This window comes from Eumetopias jubatus, unplaced genomic scaffold (genome assembly GCF_037043125.1).
Source record: "Eumetopias jubatus isolate StellerSeaLion01/CBP00866 unplaced genomic scaffold, mEumJub1_p1.0 scaffold_1, whole genome shotgun sequence".
In the NCBI taxonomy this organism is placed as follows: Eukaryota; Metazoa; Chordata; class Mammalia; order Carnivora; family Otariidae; genus Eumetopias; species Eumetopias jubatus.
In genome coordinates, this window is record NW_028274807.1 from 214,239,543 (window position 1) to 214,259,316 (window position 19,774).

The window sequence follows — 19,774 nt, forward strand, 5'->3', positions numbered from 1 at the left end:
AATGGTCTAGCCTGGGTCATCTGTACACTGTTGGCTCCAGTCCACATCCTGAAACACTACACATCTACACATCTATATAGTAATAGTCTAGCCTGGGTCATCTGTGCACCCCTGGCTCCAGCCTTGCCCCTCAGGCCCTCACGTATGTATCTGCTGACTTTTTCAGCATCCCAACTTAGTGTCTAAGAGCCTCTCACACCTCACACCTTTAAAACTCCACTTCTGAGTGCTCCCCAGGCCTGCTTCTCCTGCAAGTTTCCTGCTCTCATCCTTTCACTTGCCAAAAATCTTTGAGCCACTCTTGACTCTTGACTCCTTTTTCTCCCGCTCCACATCCAACCCATTAGTAACTCCTACTGATTCTGCCCCCAGTATTTATCCAGATTCTTACTGCTCTGCACCCCTCTGCTGCTGTCATCCAGGCTCGGCCACGTCACCCTCTCTCACCTGATCATCACATTACCCCCTAACTGCCCTCTCTATTTCCATCCCTTTCCTTCTTTGCCTCTTCTCAACCTAGCAGCCAGAATGACCTGGTTAAAACAAAGTCAGTTCAGGTCATCCCCAGGCTGAAACCCTTGATCCCTTCCACTTAACTCCGAGCAAAAGCTGGAGCCTGTGTGATTGGGTGGGCCTTTTCCCCTCCTTCTCGTCTCCTGGCTCGCTCAGCTCGGGTCACCATCCAGGCACAGTCCCATCTCAGGGCCTTTGCACTGGCTCTTCCCTGCACAGGAATGCTCTTTCCCCAGATATCTGAATGGCTCGTCCCTCACTTTCCTTGTGTCCTTCATGAATCTTCTCAGGGAGGCATTCAGCAATCCTGTAAAAACTGCAACCCCACCTCACACCAATACTCCCTGCCTCTCCTTTGTTTCCCCCCTGGCATCTGGCACCATCTGACATACTATAGATTTTCTTTCTTTTTTTTTTTTTAAGGAAAACCCTTTCTTTTTTTTTTTTAAGATTTTATTTATTTATTTGAGAGAGAGAGAATGAGAGATAGAGAGCACGAGAGGGAAGAGGGTCAGAGGGAGAAGCAGACTCCCCGCCGAGCAGGGAACCTGATGTGGGACTTGATCCCGGGACTCCGGGATCATGACCCGAGCTGAAGGCAGTCGCTTAACCAACTGAGCCACCCAGGCGCCCATACTATAGATTTTCTTATTTTATTTATGGTTTCTATCACTCCCCACACACCCCCACCACCTACTAGAATATAAGCTCCATAAGGGAAGGGAATTTTGTCTGTTTTGGTTACTGGGCAATGCCTGGCGCATGCTAGGCACTCAATATTTTTTACTGAGATCAATGAATAATGCATGGAGGACTGCCGTCCGTGTCAATCCTCTTTCCAGAGACGGCATGTGGGACCCTTACAGCTGTGTGTCAGAGCCTCCCTTCAGATAGGGTGTCCAGGCCGAATTGGCAGTGTTCCCTAGGCAGTGGGAGCAGGGCTACTGGTGGTCTCATCTCCAGGCTGGAGATCACCATTACCGCTTTGCCACACGTTAATGGCCCAAGAGTCTGGCTTCAAATCCTACATCTCACTGGTTCAGATTTTAACAGTGTGGAATCTGCCTCCTCTTATTCTCAAGGAGACACATCCATTCCAACCTGCTTCTAAGAGCATCTCCTAGATGCTGTCTTATGAAAACAACGTTTCTTTGTGTCAGTCATGTCTGTCTCAAAGGCCAAGCGGGTTTTGTTACAAGGTATGCCTTAATCACGCACAAACCTGTTAGTGCCAGGTGCCTTTATAACCTGAAATGTGGACCCACTGTGACTAGAGCCACGTGCTTCCCATTCTGCCAACATGTTTTAAGATCCTTGGCCATGCTCCCCACCCCCAAATAAGACCATCCCCTTAGAACTCTGCCCTCCCCTTGTAAGATGGAGTGCTGTCTTCTTCCAAGTTCCAAAGCCCAAACTGCTCTGGACACAGCCAAGGCTGGGTTGGCTTTGAGGTCAGCTTGTTTTTTTTCCTCTGTGGGACAAGATTGGCCGACACTAGGGACCTCTCTGTCACCTCTTTCCAGGGCTGTGTGTCCCTGTGCTTCCCAGGCCTGGCTTCCTCTTCCTCTTCCTCTTCCTCTTCCTCTTGCTGAGTGGGCAGGAAGAGCAGGCACAGGGACGCCAGATGCTCTGGGTTCCTTCCCGCAAAGTCCCAGGAGGCATTTCTAATGCTGAGTCAACGATTTGGTTTGCAACCTATTTATCTGCACACATGACATTCTCAAAAGTCTTTTAAACTAGGTATCTACTCCTCTGTTCTTACATCTTTTTCAAATAGTTCAGTCCCCAGTTTGTTTTAGTTTGTATAATCCCTGCCCAGAAAACCCGTGTGCAGCTATGAATATCCCACATTGTTTGCCCGATGATAAATAAATTCTTTCCTCTTGGAGAAAAAGGCACTTTCTCCTCCCGGCACCAGGAAGGATTGTAGAAGTCCCTGCTATGATGCTGACCGTGGGGAGAGTTGGTCCTTCTTGGGTTTTGTTATTTCAGAACAAATATGGTAAACTGTTTCCCCCTTGGTTACTATAGAGAAGAGATTATTTGCCTTTCTCTTAGGGCTTCTGAAAATAATAGATTACATATTTGGGAGGGTTTTTTTTTTAGATCTGGTTAATGTGAGATAGAGGGGATTGCTCCGGGGATGACATTGTTTGGTTTGGGAAGTATTCTTGTTGTTGCCCAGCAACAGGCTCTTAGAGACGGGAGTGGACTGCGTTGTCCCTGGCAACCGTTGTTACTCAGCAAACAATGAGGGCCTGCAAAGAGCGCCAGGACTGCGGGCTCCAGGTTTTAATTGAACATCTGCATATATTTTTCTCTGATGAAATTATGTTTGAGTTTGCTTTGCCACGACAGGTAGACCTGGGTCCACCTGGGGTCTCCTTGGCAGAAAGCGTGCTGTCATTTTGACATCTCATCCTGTATAAAGCAAGAGGAGCTGATGGAAGGGGGAAAAAAAAACAACTCTCAGCCATTTGACTATGTCGTAGACTGCTCTCCGCTGGAGACTTATTCCAGTCTTAAGTGGGATTTCTTTTTTGATCGAATTCCTCTTGTTTGTAAAATCATTACCTGGCCAACCTGCCCTGCATGACGTTTTCCTTGCGGCCACTGGAGAATATCAGAAAAGCCAGGACTTGAACCCAGTGGGCCACACGTGAAAACAGTATCCACGCATGAGCTTGGCTGGCAACGGAGACTGGACCCAGAGTCTTCTGGTTTTTTATGTTCCTTGCTATTCTTGTTAAGAAGTTGGGAACACAGGTGACCCTCAGGGGAAACGTGCATATTACGCTTCTTGGGGAAGCAGGTGTGTCCCCACTACCAGGAGTGGGACACCCTCACCCTGACGACGGGCACTTTGCAGCCACTGGGAGGATTCTGGCAAAACAGTGTCACTCCCCACCTCCTCCTTAGCGGGCCAGAGATAGCGATTGTTTACCAGGGCTGGTTGCTTGGGTAAACACTGCCCCTGAACTTCATTCAAAGCCAGTGACACATCCCCCGCCCCCCCCCCCCCCCCCCCCGCGCTCTCTGCACCGCCCTCCGCGCCCCGCCCACCCACCAGTGCTATAAACTGGGCAGTGTTACTCAGTGCAGGTTTTTGGCAGGGACTTGATCCTGCCTTGTTCGTCTCTCTCGAATGCAATCTGACTAAGGCAGCAGCATCCGTACCAGTACCGCCTATATCAGAACACAGCGCTCGCGGTCACACAGCTCCGTGGTGAGATTCGCTTTAGTTGTACCGATTGGGTTTTTTTTTTTTTTCAGGGCAGTTCACTCTGTAGCCGAATGCCCCAAGAAAATGTCCGTGGCACTTTCGTGCCTGCATTCCAACTAATGGCTCAGGACGGTGTTAAGTATCTGAACAAGCTTCCCAACTTTGTTTTGCAGCCAGAACGTATAATGGGATGTCATTTGTGTTCTAGAGCAAATAAAAGCAAGTCATATATATGTGTGTGTGTATATATATATATATATATATATATATATATGGCAAGCTTATTAGCCACCAGCCCTATGAGGTGTAATAACTAAGATTCAGTTACATCACGTGTTCGTGGAATCAAAATGAGTAAGTTCTGACTTACACAAGGATTCCCCAGAAGATTAAGGAGAATACAGGATTCTTCCTGTAACCTGTAGCAGCAGGATAGCTGGAGATCAGTTTTGTGCCGAGAAAGATCAGTCCCTCCAAAGAAATGCTACTCCGCATTCCAGGAAATGAGTTTATATCCAGTTCCAGTTTAGGCAAGTCATTTTTCAGGAATTGTAGCCTCATTTAAACATTTTCTTTAAGGGGATCATTTAAAAAATGTCCCCACAGAGATACCGCCCTACCCCCCCCATCAGGCCTTGCAGCTTGGGCAAAGCGTTTAACATCTTTGGGTCCCAGCGGGCCTGGCTGATCCGCAAGGGCCCCTCCAGTGCTGCTATGTTAGGTGAAGCTCGTGATTTCAGCTCGGCTCTTTCTCTGCTTTTGAAACTCCGGAGTAAGGGGTGACCAGAGAGGAACGGGGGGTCAGTTGGAAAGGCCCTGGGCGTGATGTTGGCAGCGGGAGAAAAGCCAGCCTCTTTGCCTGAGTCAGCCGTGCAGGTCCTGCCCATTGCTTGTGCTTATTGGCCATTCCCGGGAACCGGAAGTGCCCTTGTCACGAGGCAGGACCGTCCAGTGCAGGGTGGGGTCAGCAGGCTCAAAATCCGGCAGATGCCCTGGAGGAGGGAGCTCCTGGCTGGCCCCGGGGCCCCACCTTGCTCCTTCTCCCTCAGGCTGTAGGGGGCGCTCTGAAGGCTTGGTTTTCTTGAGGACCGGCTTGTCCAGGAGCCAAACGTGCACAACTGAGAGAGAGAGAGCAGAACCCAGAGCAGCGAGCGTGGAGAATGGCTTGGTTAGTCTAGAAATACCAGGTTTAGCGAGGACGTGGCGTTAGACCAGTGGTTCTCAAAGGGGGTGACTGACCCTCAGGGAACACTGGGTGGTGTCATGTTTGGTTGTTGTGACTGAGGAGCGGGTGCTCCAGGCGTGGAGTAGGTGGGGCCAGGGATGCTGCTCCCCGCTCCCCACAGTGCCCCGGGACACCCCACAGAGAACAGTCTGGCCCCAAATGTCTGGAGTGGGGAGGGCGAGAAATGGTGATTCAGAGCAGGGCTTCTCAAACTTTAGTGTGCATACAAATCTCCTGGGAACTTGGGTTGCCATGCAGGTTATAGTTTATGAGCAGTTCCAGAAGAGGCAAAGCAGCGCATCTCACCCACCGCTGACTTTGTCCCCTCAGGGGCATTTGGTTTTCACAACTGGGGGTGCTCCTGGCATCAAGCGGGTGGAAGCCAGGATGCTGCTCATCCCCCACAGGGCCCTGGACAGCACCCCACAGCCAAAAATGATCCAGCTCCAGCGACCACAGGGCCGAGGCCGGGGAGCCTGCACGAGATGCCGGGGGACAGGATGGCAGGGGGATGGCAGGTTTTAATCGCTGTGCCCAGTGCTACTTAGGTCCGGTCTGAAGCTGCTGGGGGCGGCTCTGTGCTCCCTAACCCAGCCATCCTCCTGCTCTAGCTGTCATGGCGGGGGGGGGGGGGTTCTTTGAGGGCCTCAGCACTCTCCAGGCTAGCCTCAGCCCTGCTCTGCGGCGTCACATCCACCCCATCCTGGCAGGCGCCGTCGGCCCTGTCCTCACCATCGCAGGGACACCAGTCCCAGCCTCCAGTGGCCCTCCGTGCCAGAATGGCCGCCAGCCACCTTCTCACTGCCGGTCGGGACCACTGTAGCCACGCCGGCCACCCTCCATTCTGCAGAGACATGTATTTGGCGCAGGCTGCACAACACCGTGGCCCACACTCAGGCCCTCGGTCCCGCAGGCCTGGGCTCGGAGCCCGGCACATAGCGTTCCACTTGGATCGAACTGGGGGTGCCCGAGGGGTTGGGTAACCATCCCATTTAAACACTGCCCCCAAAGTGAGAGGAAGCCTGGCTTTCTCCATGGAGTGCCTGCGGAAGTGTATACAAAGCAGAGGCAGAGTGGGGAGGGCTCAGAGGACTGAGCGTGCCCGAGGGGACAGGGCGCGTGGACCGAGGAGCGTGTGAGGCTGGAAGAGGGCGGAGAGCCATGCTTTCCAGCAAGATGCACAGCAGATGACCTCGGTCTCCAGGGGCAGGGAACATGCCCAGCTGGGCAGGGGGGCAAGATGGAGGGAAGAGTGTCGTCGGGGCCATTATCGACAGGTCCCTTCCAGTTACTGAGTGGCATAAACTTTGACCTCTCTGAGTCTCAGTCTGTCTGTCGTTGTTTCTAAAATGAGGGTGATAGGCTCAGTCGGTGGAGTGTGGGACTCTTGATCTCGGGGTTGTGAGTTCGAGCCCCATGTTGGGGGTAGAGATGACTTAAATAAGAACATTTTTAAAAATGAAAATAAAATGAGGATGATAAGGGACTCGCTTCCTGAAGAGTTAAGAAAGGTCCCACGTGTAGCCTGCTTTGCCCAGAGTCGGGGGTACAATTAATGCTGAATTGCATTGCTGGCTTCTGCCACTGCAGCTGTCCTTGGGGTTCTCGCTCCTCTTACTTCTTCCCACTAGGTCGTATTTTATTTATCAGGCACCGGCCGGGGTCCAGCCCATCACTGCGCGTCACCCTCCCCACCCCTTTATCAGATAAGGAAACTGAGGCCACAGCCACGTCCACAGCAAGTGACGGAACTAAGATCTGAACTCAGTTGTGTCCGAGTCCCCAGTCTGTGCCCGTTCGGTGTGACGGCCACTTTAGTATTTGTTCCGAACTTGTGTCTGCTGTATTTATGTGATGAAGCCTGCTGGGTGTTTTCCGTGATGGAGCGGAGATGCAATGGCGGGCCGGGAAACAGGAAGGGAGCCAGGTGGCAGTTCCTGGGATGCGCTCCACAGAGCAGGGCTCTCAGACAAGCTCTTGAGTAGACAGCCTTCATGTCAGAAGGTCTGGATCATCCAGAGCAGGCTGAGCTGCCTCGTTAGTGTGAAGGGCACGCCTGGAACCATGTGGTGCACCATACTCAACCTTCTCAGGGACCCCAGACCCTTGTCACCAGAATGTTCCACATACCACCCACCCTCTCAGTAGTGAGACTCCCAGTAGTCCTTGATTTAGAACATGTAGTGCTCCAGCGTGCGAGGAGGAGGCAGGGGTCGCCCTAGGTCACGGGGAGGTGGTCCCTGGAGGAGACATCAGGGCTGGATCACCACTTAGACGTGGCCCGGCAGCCAAGGGAGATGCCTGGTGACTTGAACTAGTCCAGTGGCTTAGGAAACACAGAAGAAGTGGCAAGTTTGAGGGAAAGAAGTTGCCGTTTGGATTTGTTAGAGACCAAGTCTGGTGGCATTTAAGCGATTACAGATAAGCGGTGGAATGGGGTTGCCTGCCAAAAGCATATTCACTGGGTGAAAATGTTGGTGGAGGCTGGGTGGTTTTTTAATTCACGTTTCCCTCCTGAATCCATGACATTGTAAGTGGCAACTAAAATCAGACCACATGTGAGCCGAGGTAACCCATACCTTTGTTTGGACAGTTTTTTAAAGTAATAGTCAAATCATGTCTCTTTAAGAGGAAAGTAAGCGGGCGTTGCCCCATTATGATGGGGGGAAAGGCCACTGTCCTTTGAGATCAGAGTAGCCTGTCCCACCAAGGAGGACAGGAGCCTGCAGCTTCAGGGGGCCTCACCCCCCACCCCCGCGTCCTGGCTGGAGCCCTGCAGACAGCCAACTTCCAGGGCTCAGGCCTGCTCCTCTGCTGGAGAGCGAGCAAATGCTTGGCCACTGAGAAGAAAACAGGAACGGAAGCCCAGTTCTTACCAACAGAAAAAGGAATTTGAATTCTGTAGATACTTTATTCCAGAGTAGCTCGGAGCCAGCTCCGATCCTTCCAAGTCCATTGCTGCAAAAGAAAAAAAAAAGTGAAAAATTAAGGAATGACAGGGTACCCAGATGGCTTTGGCAAAGAGGGAATAATGGGCCGCCCTTGCTGGAAGTTGAGACTTGATGCTCCTAGAAACGGTGGGTAGGCTTTCCAGGGCCCGGCCTTTTCAGCCTCCAATTCCAGCCCCCATCGTGCAGACTGCAATGCCCTCTATTATCCTTCCTGTTCCTCACCTGCCTGTACGTCCCTTTCACTCAAGGCCTGTCTGTCTAGCTCATTTCTCAGACATTGCACCCCACTTAGAGTAGGGGCTCTCAGTCAGGGCAATTCTGTCCCCTGGGGGACATTCGCCAGTGTCCAGAGACTTCGGGCCGAGGGCGGTTCCTGGCGTGCGGTGGGTGGGGGCCAGAGACGCTGATCAGCACCCCACAGTGCCCAGGATGCCCCTCCCTACAGAGAACAACCTGGCCTGATGTTAGCAGTGCCCGGGCTGGGAGCCCTGCCTCGGTGCCCACTGGTGGGTGCCTTGGCAGCGATCCAAGAGCAGGAAAGGATGTGGTTTCTACCATTGTGCAGTGTTAATGAAGACACTTTTCAGCAAGGAGGAGATGGACATTAAGTTCTCCAAACATACGAGTCTCCTTTCAGGGCCTGGCGCTGAGCAGGGCTATCCTGAGGGCCAAGCCCCAGCCGCAGGCCAGCAGGCACAGTGCGGACAGAATCTAAAGCTCGCATCACCTGCTCCGTAGACCTTGCACTCAAAGGGAAGGGGATTCAAGAGAAGCAAATGGACATGATTTTTCTGGTCACCATAACGCCACTTGGAATGTCAGCACAAGCATCCGGGCAGACGCCGGGGTTTGGGACAACTGGTACTCTCTGAGAGCATTCTGGACTTGTCGCTTCTTGTTCATGGGGAAAATAGGAATTGCTTTCTCGGGGGCCAAGGGAGCCTGGTGCCATCCAGGTGCCGCCCCGCGCCAGGAGAGCATGAACCGCTAGCTTTGAGGAGGCCATGCGTCTTTCCCCAAAGGAAAAGGAAAAGGCCATGTGTCTCCCCAAAGCGGAAGTTAACTGGCCAATCAGAACGAAGGGAACTAAAACCCGCTGTGCTTGCTCTTTGCTCCTTACTGAGAAGATGACAAGATGTTTTCCAAATACCATGAGACCTATGTAAGGCAGGTGACCCCTCTGCTTGGCATATGGAGGAACAGGAATAGAAATGAGATTGCTTCAGGTCGCGGTGAGTCAGCGCCCAGCCAGGAGCAGGGCCCAGAACTGCCCTCAGCTTTTTCTGCGTTTCCTTTCCTGTCATTACTGGTTACTAGGCAACCGGAGTATTTTTCCTGTAAACAGAAGCCTCTTCCCTTTGTGCCCCGGGCAGATCCATTCATCGGGTGTGATCCCCGCCATTGCCCCTCACTGTGTGTGTGTGGGGGGGGGCCGACACCTCGCACCAGCTCCCCCTGCTGAGTGTCCCCAGCAGCGTCCCCGGGTCCACTGTGCCTTCCCCACGATCCAGTGAAGCCTCGCTTGCCCACTTCATTCCTCAAGTGTGTCTTCATCTGGGACCAGATGGCCAATGAAACGTGCTAGGCTTACAAACAACACACTGGGTGTGTTTCTGAGCTACGGGAGCTTGGGGCCAACCTCACCAAGCTGGGCAATGGCTCGTATTCGAGGCCTCTCTCCTTTTTATTGGCCATCCTGAGGCCCCTGGGACCCAGTCGAGAGTGGCCACAGATGAAGGGAGTCAGGGAAAGAATGCTCAGGCCCTGGCCTTGGGCAGAGAAACAGGAGAGAGGACAAATGAAGCTGATCGAGCAAGCGGGGAAGACAGTCACTGAATGATTCCCACCCAGTTCCTGTTGAAGTTCAAGTTCACAGCAGAAGCGCAGACCCGCACATAGACCTACGAGAGTGTGTCTAGGGGGTCTCAGGGGACTGCCGTCAACTAGGAGCCTGACCAGCAGAATTTAGGGATTCCCAAACTTCCCACTGAATGTGGCTGGTTGGTGCCCTTATCCGCGGGGCCAGCCCTCTCGCTTCCCCTACTGGCTGGCCCCTGTTCTGCCAGGTGGAGGGGTCACTCAGATCCAGCCTCACACTTTCTAGAGGGACCACCCAACCTACTGTTTTCATCTCCAAGGGCTGCTAGCATAGCAAACCAGAGCTTGTGAAGGAAGGCAGTGATAAAATATGCTGGCACTTACCCTTTGGAGCTGCAAACTGTTTGCCAGGTGGGTTTTTTATTTAACTTTTTGGTATGGAAAATTCAAACATCTACAAAATCAACACACAGTATAATGAACCGGGTGCAGCTGTCACCGGGCTGTACAGTGATCGTTACTCTGCCATCTTGTGCCCCTTATACCCACACGCCCCTAACCCTCCACTCCATGATTCTATTTTTACAGTTTTTCAGGTTAAAATTTACATACCGTAGATGCACAAATCTTGACTGTCTAATATTGACAAATGGGTATTCCATGGAACGCACACCCTGTTCTCATGGAGAATGTGTCCGTCCACCTCCCTGGAAAGTTCCTGCCTGTCCATTTCCCCTCGGTTCCTGCCCCCTCTACACTGATCTGATTTTTCTTTTAAACCTTGGGTTAGTTTTGTCTGTTCTACATCATTGTACTCTTTTGGATACAGCTTCTTTCACTCAGTGTAATGACTTGGAGATTCACCTGGGGGTTGTGTATATCGGAGTTCATCCTTTTGTATTAATAATACCTAGGGAGTACTCCTCTATTAGCTTTTTAGCCGCATCTCTTGTATTTTTTTTTAAGTGGTTGCTTTAGGGATTACAATCTGCATCTTTAACTTAGTACAATCTACAATTTCTCATCTCCTCTCCTGATTAGGGGCATTTGGGTTTTTGCACTTTTTGGCTGTTGTGAATAAAACTGCTGTAAACCTGGGTGTACAGGTTTTTTGGGTTTTTTTTTTTTTTTTTTTTTGGAGATGTGTTTCCATATTTCCTGGATGAACACCTCGGTGAGGAATTCTGGGCTAAAAGGTGGGCTTAACTTTCTAGAAAACTGTCAAACCTTTTTTCTGACATGATTGTATCATTTTACATTCCCACAAGTGTGTGAGAGATACGATTTCTCCCTGTGCTTACAACATTGGTTGTTGCGAGACTTTTATTTTAGCCATTCTAGCAAGGGTTTACTGGTATCTCATTGTGGTTTTAATTTGCATTTCCCTAGTGACTAACACTGTTGAGCACCATTTCATATACTTGTTGGGCATCTGGGTATCTTTGTGAAGAGCCTGTTAAAGTCTTTTGCCCATTAGGTTGTCTTTTTATTATTCAATTGTAGGAGCTTTTTACATATTGTGGATAAAAGCCTTTTGTCAGGTACATGTTTTGCAAATATTTTTTGCAAAGCCCAGACCGTGGCTTACTGATTTGTGTGATGTTGTTAAGAAGTTTATTTATTTAGGGGCACCTGGGTGGCTCGGTCGGTTAAGCATCTACTTTTGGCTCAGGTTGTGATTCCAGAGTCCTGGGATCGAGCCCCGAGTCTGGCTTTCTGCTCAGCAGGGAGTCAGCATCTCCCTCTCCCTCTGCTTCTCCCCCTGCTTGTGCTCTCTCTCTCTCGTTCTGCTCCCTCTCTCAAATAAATGAATAAAATATTTGTTTATTTATTTATTTTTATTTTTTTTTAAGTAATCTCTATACCTGACATGGGGCTCGAACTAATGACCCCAAGATCAAGAGTCACATGCTCCTCCAACTAAGACAGCCAGGCACCCCTGATTTGTGTTCTTGAAGTCTTTTAATGAACAGAAGTTTTCAGTTTTCACAAATCTAATTTATCGAGTTCTTTGGTCGTACTTATTACTTTCTGTATTCTGTCTAAGAAACTCTTGCCTATGCCCCTATGTTTTCTCCTAGAAGTTTTATAGTTTTAGTTATGTGTAAGTCTATGATCTAATTTAAAATCATTTTTGTGTGTGGTATAGGCTAGGGATTGAAGTTCATTTTTTTTCTTCTTCCCATGTGGATATATCATTTATTTAAACAACTTTCCTTTCTCTATTGAGTTGCTTTGACACCTTTGTGAAAAATCATTTGAGGAGGAAAGGAGCTGGGGCTTCATTAGGGAAAAAAAGCAGTTGAAAATGTAAGTATGGGTTATTAGTTTTATATTGCTGGCTTTGATTTATTAATATTTTGTATCATTTTTGCATACATGTTCATGAGAGACATTGTTCTAAATACTTCTCTTGTAATATCTTTATCAAGTTGTGGCATCAGGGTTTTGATGACCTCCTAAAATGAGTGAAGTATTCCTTTCTGTATTTTCTGATGAAATTTGTGTATTAATTCCTTTTTCAGTGTTTTATCCATTTAACAGTGAAAGGCTCTGTGCCTGAAGTTTTCTTTGTGAAGAGGCTTTCAATAACATATTCAATTTCTTTGCTAATATGCCATTCACATTTTCTATTTCGTCTTGTGTCAGTTTTGGTATGTTGTGTTTTTCCCCAAAACATGTTCATTTGATCTAAGTTGGTGAATTTATTGGCTAAAGCTGTTCATAAGCGTTCCTTATGATTTGGGGTTCTATAAGATTTGTAATGGTATATCTCATTTCATTTTTTATATTGGCAGTTTGGGTTTTTTTTTCTTTCTCTTATCAGTCTTTTATAGGGAGTTGTCAATCTTTTTTCTAAGACTTTATCTTTTTTATTTTTATTTTTATTTTTATTTTAAGATTTTATTTATTTATGTGACACAGAGAGAGGGAGCGCACAAGCAGGCAGAGGGAGAAGCAGGCTCCTGGCTGAGCAAGGAGCCTGATGTGGGACCCGATCCCAGGACCCCGGGTTCACGACCTGAGCTGAAGGCAGACGCTTAACAACTGAGCCACCCAGGCGCCCCAGACTTTATCTTTTTTAGAGCAGTTTTAGGCTCACAGCAAAATTGAAAGGAAGTACAGAGATTTTCTGTGTACTCTCTGCCCTCACACATGCCTAGCGTCCCCCTTTATCAACATACCCCACCAGAATGGTTCATTTGTAGTTGAGACCTGCACTGACATGACACATCGTCATCACCCAAAGTCCATAACTGACATCAGGGTTCCCTCATAATGTTGTACATTCTCTGGGTTTGGACAGATGTATAATGATGTGTGTCCACCATTAATAGTATCACACCGAGTAATTTCTCTACCCGAAAAATCCTCTGTGCTCCACCGATTCATCCCTCCTTCCCCTTAAACCTCTGGCAACCACTGATCTTTTTACCCTCTCCATAGTTTTTCCTTTTCCAGAATTGTCATATTGTTAGAATCATACAGCACATATGGATTTACTTTTACCTAATAGTATGAATTTATGTTTCCTCCATGTCTTTTCGTGGCTTTTATAGTTCATTTCTTTCTCAAAGAAATTTCAGTTTGGGGGAAATTTTGGTTCTGTTCATTTTCTCCATGGTTTGTGCAGTTTTATTTCTTTTTTTATTATTATTTCCTTTTTTCTGCTTAAGTTTAATTTGCTTGTCTTTATATAGCTTCCTAAGGCTGAAAACTTAAATGATTGACTTTTAAACCATTCTTCCTAATTTGTTTATAAAGCTAAACATTTCCCTCTAAGCACTGCTTTAGATACATCCCTAAATTTTGATATATGGTGTTTTCATTATTATTCAGTTCAAAATATTTTCTAATTTCTTTTATGGTTTATTCTTTGCCTATGGGTTATTTTAGAGGTGTATCTTAAATTTTCTAAATATTTAGCATTTTTCTGGACATCTTACTGACCTCTAATTTATTCTCTTGTTGTCAAAATACATATATGCTCTGTATAATTCAGTCTTTTGAAACGTATTGAGACTTGTTTTGTGGCCCAGAATATGGCCCATCTTAGTGAATATTCCTTGTACATTTGAAAAGAACGTGCAGGTTTGGGTTGTTGTGCTCTATAAATGTCAGACCACTGTGGTGGATAGTGTCACCCAGATAAATCCTTCCTGGTGTTTTTGTTTAGTTTCTATCAAAATTACTGAGAGAAGAGTGTCTAAAATCTCCAGCTGTGACTCTTTGTCTATTTTTTCCTTTAGTTTAGTACTGTTAATTTTTCCTTTGTGTATTTTGAAGCTATACTACTAGGTGCATACACCTTCTATAACGATTATGTCATTATCAATTTATCAGGATGGAATGTCCCTCCCTCATTATCTCTAGTCATGTTCCTTGTCTCGAAGGAATTTTGTCTCATTATTACAGCCACTCCAGCTTAATTAGAGTTTGCATGGTATATCTTTTTCCATTCTATTACTTTCCACCCATGTGTGCCTTTGTATTTAATCCATGTGTGTCTTTGTATTTAATGAGTGTTTCAGGGTGCCTTGGTGGCTCAGTCGGTTGAGCATCCAACTCTTGGTTTCAGTTCAGGTCATGATTTCAGGGTCATGGCATCGAGTCCCACATGGGGACTCTGTTCTAAGTGTGGAGTCTGCTTGGGATTCTCCCTTTCCCTCTCTCTCTGCCCTCTACCCCACCCCCCCCCGCTTGCATGCACTCCTCTCTCTTTCAAATCTCTTTTCAAATTTTATTTATTTCAAATAAATAAAATCTTTCAAAAAATTAAAAATAAAAAGAGGGTTTCTTTTAAAAAGGCAGCATATCATGGAATCTTGGTTTGTTTTTTTTTAATTGAAGCTGACCATTTCTGTCTTTTCATTCAAATGTTTAATCTTTTTACACTTAATGTAATTATTAGTGTATCTGAATTAGGAAAGCCATTTTGCTATTTGTTTCATCTGGATTTTGTTCCTTTGTTCTTCATTAGCTGCCTTTTTTGAGGACAAATATGTTTAGCATTTCATTTACTTGTAACTTCGTTAATTTTTAAGCTATATATTTTGGGTTTTTTTTTTTTTTTTAGAGATTACCTTAGAGATTACATAACTTATCACAAATAAGACTACTACATGTTGTAAAATACAAGAACCTTGCATGTCTAATTCCATTTACCCTTCCCCATTCCTTTGTGCTATTATTGTTGCATAGATTACTGCTACATGTTACAAAAACACACAATAGAGTGTTATAATTTTTTGTTAAATAGATGTATTTTAAAGAAATTAAGAGAAAAGAAGGGAAAAATACAGTCTTTTGTAATTACCCACATATTTCTAATTTCAAGTGATTTTTTTTTTAAGAATTTATTTATTTATTTGACAGAGACAGAGACAGAGAGAGCAGGAACACAAGCAGGGGGAATGGGAGAGGGAGAAGCAGGCTTCCCGCGGAGCAGGGAGCCCGATGTGGGACCCGATCCCAGGACCCCGGGATCATGACCTGAGCCGAAGGCAGACACTCAACGACTGAGCCACCCAGGCACCCTAATTTCAAGTGATCTTTATTCCTTCTTGTAGATCCAAGTTTACCGTCTGGTGTTAATTCCCTTCACCCTGAAGAACTTGCTTTTGTGTTTCTCATAGTGTAGGCAACAAAATTTCTCAAGTTTTGTTTACCATAAAATGTCTTTGTCCCACCTTTCTTTTAAGAATAGTTTTGCTGGATATGGAATTCTAGGTTGACAGCTTTCCCCCAGCACTTTAAATACGTCATCCCATTGTCTTCTGGTCACCATTGTCACTGATGGAAGTCAGTTATCCATGCTATTGTTCCTTTTAATATAATATGTAGTTTTTCTCTGGCTGCTTTCAAGATTTTTTCTTTTTTTAATTTTAGCAGTTTAAATATGACGCATCTAAGTTGGTTTCCTTTGCATTTATCATTCTTGGGCTTTGTTGAAATTCTTGGATCTGTAAGTTGATGTCTTTCACCAAATTTAAGAGATATATCTTTTTCCTCTCCCATTCTCTCCTTTTCTTTTGGGATTTCAGTGACATATATGTTAGATTGCATATTCTGTTCGTTTTTCTCCAGTTTTTCCCCTCTTAGTTCTTCAGATTGGGTTCCATTGATCTCTCTTCAAGTTCACTAACTCTTCCTTCTGCCATTTCTAATCAGCTGTTAAGTGTAGTTGGTGAAATTTCCATTTTAGTTATTGCACTTTTCAGCTACAGAATTTCTACTTGTTTTTTTAATAGTTTGTCCTCCCCCACTGAGATTCCTATATGTTCATTTATTGTGCATATAACTTCCTTTAAGTTCTTGGACATATTTTTAGGAGCTGCTTTATCTGTACCACCTGGATTCTCATGGTTCGGTTATAACTGACTCCTCCCTTCTTTTTCTTGAGCATGGGTCGTAGCTATTTCTTCTCCTAGTTCATGGTCTTTATTGGGTCCTGGATATCATGAATGCTATGTTGTAGAATTTCTGGATTCTGTTGTGTTCCTCCTGCTAGTGTTTATCTTGGCTAGACTCAAACCCTGCCCCTCATGCAAGTATATCTTTTTCAGCAGCAGCTGAAATCTCCCCTAAGTTTGTTCATCTTTGAGCTGCTGGTTTTTCTCCCAAACCCCTGGTGTCTTCCCCACACAAGTGTAGGTTAGTCAGTTGGCTAAAGATTTGGATAGACTCTTGGCAGATCTCGGGGCTTTCCCCCTCTGTGGCTCTCTCTCTTCCAGGACTTCCCCCTAATATTCTGAACTGTCTCCTCTCACACTTCAAGACAACCAGATTGCTGCTTTCTGCCACCTAAGCATTCATGGACCGGGGCATGCCCCTGGCAAAAATTCAGAATCACTGGTCTGACTGTGACAGAGGTCTTTCAAGGTTGGACTCCCGGGCAATGTCTGCCTGCTTTGATCACCCCCCAATGTCTTTAAATAGGTGTGTGTGTGGGTGTGTGTGTGTAAGTGTTGTGTGTTTTAATATTTTGTCGAGATTTTTTAACTGTTATCTGCAGGAGGGTTAGTCCATCCAATCTGCTCCACCATTACTGAAAGCCAGTGCTGTTGCATACCTCTTAATAAACAATTTTCTTAAAAACCTTAACTTTGATGTGTTAGGAGTCCTTGATTAACAGACCCAAATAAAAAGAAATTCAGAGAAACAAAATTCAGGAAACTGGACCAGCTTATATGCAACGTATGACCTTGGTTATCTTAGATGGGTAGGGAAGGATTTCATGCCCTCGACATACTGGAGCAGCCAGGCTGGCCCACATGGTGTCTGTCATCTGTCTGTCTGATGCTAACATTAAGGGATGTGTTCAGGGGGAGTAGAACAGTCAGTCTCAAAAGGTCATTACATTTCCCAGAATAGTCCTACACATCCTTAAAATAACGAGGTAGACTGTAAATGTCCTGGAACTTTATATAGACTCTCACTATCTGAAACACTATATATCATTTTGTATAATTCGGTATGGGCTGTAATACTAAGGAGACACTGAAGTATTTATTCATTTGATAAATATTTATCAACTGCCCAGGTTGTGCACAGCACTGAAGCACTACCCAGAAGCCACTGCATGGGATGCTTTTGTCCCAGCTGTGCTGCTCATAATATGGATCCCTGCATGAGTTCCCGGGGGCTACCGTTCTAAGTACCACAGACTGGGTGGCTTGGAACAACTGAAACTTGTCCTCTCACAGTTCTGGAGACCAGAAGGTGTCGGCGGGCTGTGCTACCTCTAGGGAAGCATCCTTTCTGCCTCCTCCGGTTTCTGGTGGCCCCACCCATCTTGGCTTCCTTGGCATGTTGCTGCATCCCACCTTTCTGCTTCCATCATCACATGGCCTTCTTCCCTGCGTGTCCCATTCTGTCTGTAACAAGAACATAGTCCTTGGATTTCGGGGCCACCCTACTCCAGTATGACCTCTTCTTGATCCTTACCTTGATTATGTCTGCGAAGACACTCTTTCCAGAGAAGGTCACATTCAGAGATTCTGAGTGGCCATGAGTTTTGGGGGTCACTGTTCCACCCACTACAACTCCCCAGAGTGACTTGTCCCTTGTGCCCAAACTCCTGTCTTCAGTTTCAAGGGCTGTAACTGGCTCCTGAGTTTCCAGGATTTGGCGATTTTATTTGTGACTTTTATAACCTTCAGGAGCACTGCTGTCATTTCAGACCAGATGATAATTCCATTTGTCTTTAAATGCCGGCAGCTTCATCCTCCTCTGACAGTTTGGGTCATCCCTTGTGGCGCCTCCAGTTCTGTCATGTTGGGGAGATGTGGCCACAAGGACTCCGCACTGGATCCAGGGCCCCTGGACCTCAAGGTTTTGATCCAGACAGTGACATTTTTCTACCCATCTTCCAAACCCACATCACTTCAGCAAACCCAAATTATACTAACCAAGGACCAGCAGCTATGGTCTACAGGCCAAACCTGGCCTGTCACCTTTTCTTTTTTCTAAATGAAGTCTTATTAGAACACAACCAGGATCATTCTGTGTGTGTGTGTGTGTGTGTGTGTGTGTGTGTGTGTGTGTGTGTGTGAGCGAGCCACTCTTGTGCCAGGACAGCAAAGTCTAGTAGTTGTAATAGGACCAGATGTACCCAAAAGTCTCTGGTCCTTGGCAGAAAAGCTTTGGCGACCCTTGGCCCAAACACCGTGCACTAAACAGTGTGACAAACAGCACATGGCAAACAGTGTGTTAAACTAGGAAACACATTCGTGTGAAAACCTGGCATGATCTTGAATAACTTGCATTCTGGAAGTTGCATTCTGGCCACAGTGAGCCAAGCATGGGCTCGCTGTCGAGCCTCACGCTCTCACGGGCTCCCCTGGTTTTAATAAGACTTAGACTTTGGAGCACAATTATTTCTGCCTGTGAACAAGGAACTGGCCTCTGAGTCAGCTTTCCCACTCTGTGACCAGTGGATTCTCTCCACAAAGAGCCCTAGTCCAGCGATTTCCTCCCACTACCACCGAAGTGACCCACTTCCTGGCTTCAGATTGGAAAAAAGTGGTGTGTGGGGTGCAGATGACTGGTTCCAACATTGGGGAAAATTGTAAATAAGACCTCGATTAAGCAACTTCCTACAGAATAATTCCAAAGGTCAGGGAATTATCAGAAAGGCAGAGAATTGGAGACCCAGAAAATATACATTGGAAATTCTCCATCTCCTCCTTCCCTAAAAGAGAAGAAAGTAGGGGATGCCAGTCCCCGCGTGGCTCTGAGGACATCTAGTGGTAAGGACTGAGTCCGGGAACCGGGAACCCACCACAGGCACAGGCAACACATCCACAGTTCCATCCAGTGGCTCTCATGGTACCAAAGGCTTTGGGAGAGGAATGGGCTGAGTCCTAGAATATTCCTCATCGGTGAAGATGGGGTTAAGCCAACACTCAGAGATAAACACCCACACGCTGCTCTCTGCTTTCTTCCCTCGTTGTGAGAGGTGGGAGTTCCTGGGCTGGGGAAGCATATGTAAACTTCTGGCAGTCCGTCCTGGGCACTGCAGTGTGTGGTGTGCGCCGTGCTGCTCAGGCCTCCCCATGAAGCAGAAGTGGGGAGACTCCACTTGACAGTTGGGGGGACGTGCACAGGACGGGGGTGCACCTGCCCACAGAGCCACCCACTCTCTGCAGTTCGCATATTTAACAGCTTCTCAAATGCCAAGAGCAGCCGGTTCTTAAAGAGTGAAGACCGTTTGCCCTTGAGCATTTTCATGGAATGATTTTTTTGTATCATCTGCCGCGCTGTCCTGGTATGAAGTGAGTCTTTTTTGGGGCACCTGAGTGGCTCAGTCATGATCTCAGTGTCCTTGGATCGAGCACTGTATCAGGCTCGCTGCTCAGCAGGGAGTCTGCTTCACCCTCTCCCTCTGCCACGCCCCCTGCTTTTGCTCTCTCACTCTCTCTCAAATAAATAAATAAAATCTTTAAAAAAATGAAATGAGTCTTTCTATATAGAATTTTTAAACTACCTATTTGAAAGATATATGCATCTGGTGGCAAAGAAATACACTTTTATGCTTTCTCA

At 46.8% G+C, this 19,774-nt stretch overlaps 1 protein-coding gene across 4 annotated transcripts in view; it reads left to right on the top strand.

Annotated features, from left to right (window-relative positions):
- The window catches only part of RFX2 (regulatory factor X2), a 93,945-nt gene that overhangs the window by 29,757 nt on the left and 44,414 nt on the right, over positions 1 to 19,774 (top strand). The window contains exon 1 of one of the 4 annotated variants that reach the window (XM_028126183.2): positions 3,633 to 3,739. The exons of the other annotated variants lie outside the window; for them this stretch is intronic. The gene's annotated coding sequence lies outside the window, so the exon portion shown is untranslated. Of the gene's footprint in view, positions 1 to 3,632; positions 3,740 to 19,774 lie in introns of those variants that run through there. 4 annotated transcript variants of the gene reach the window in all.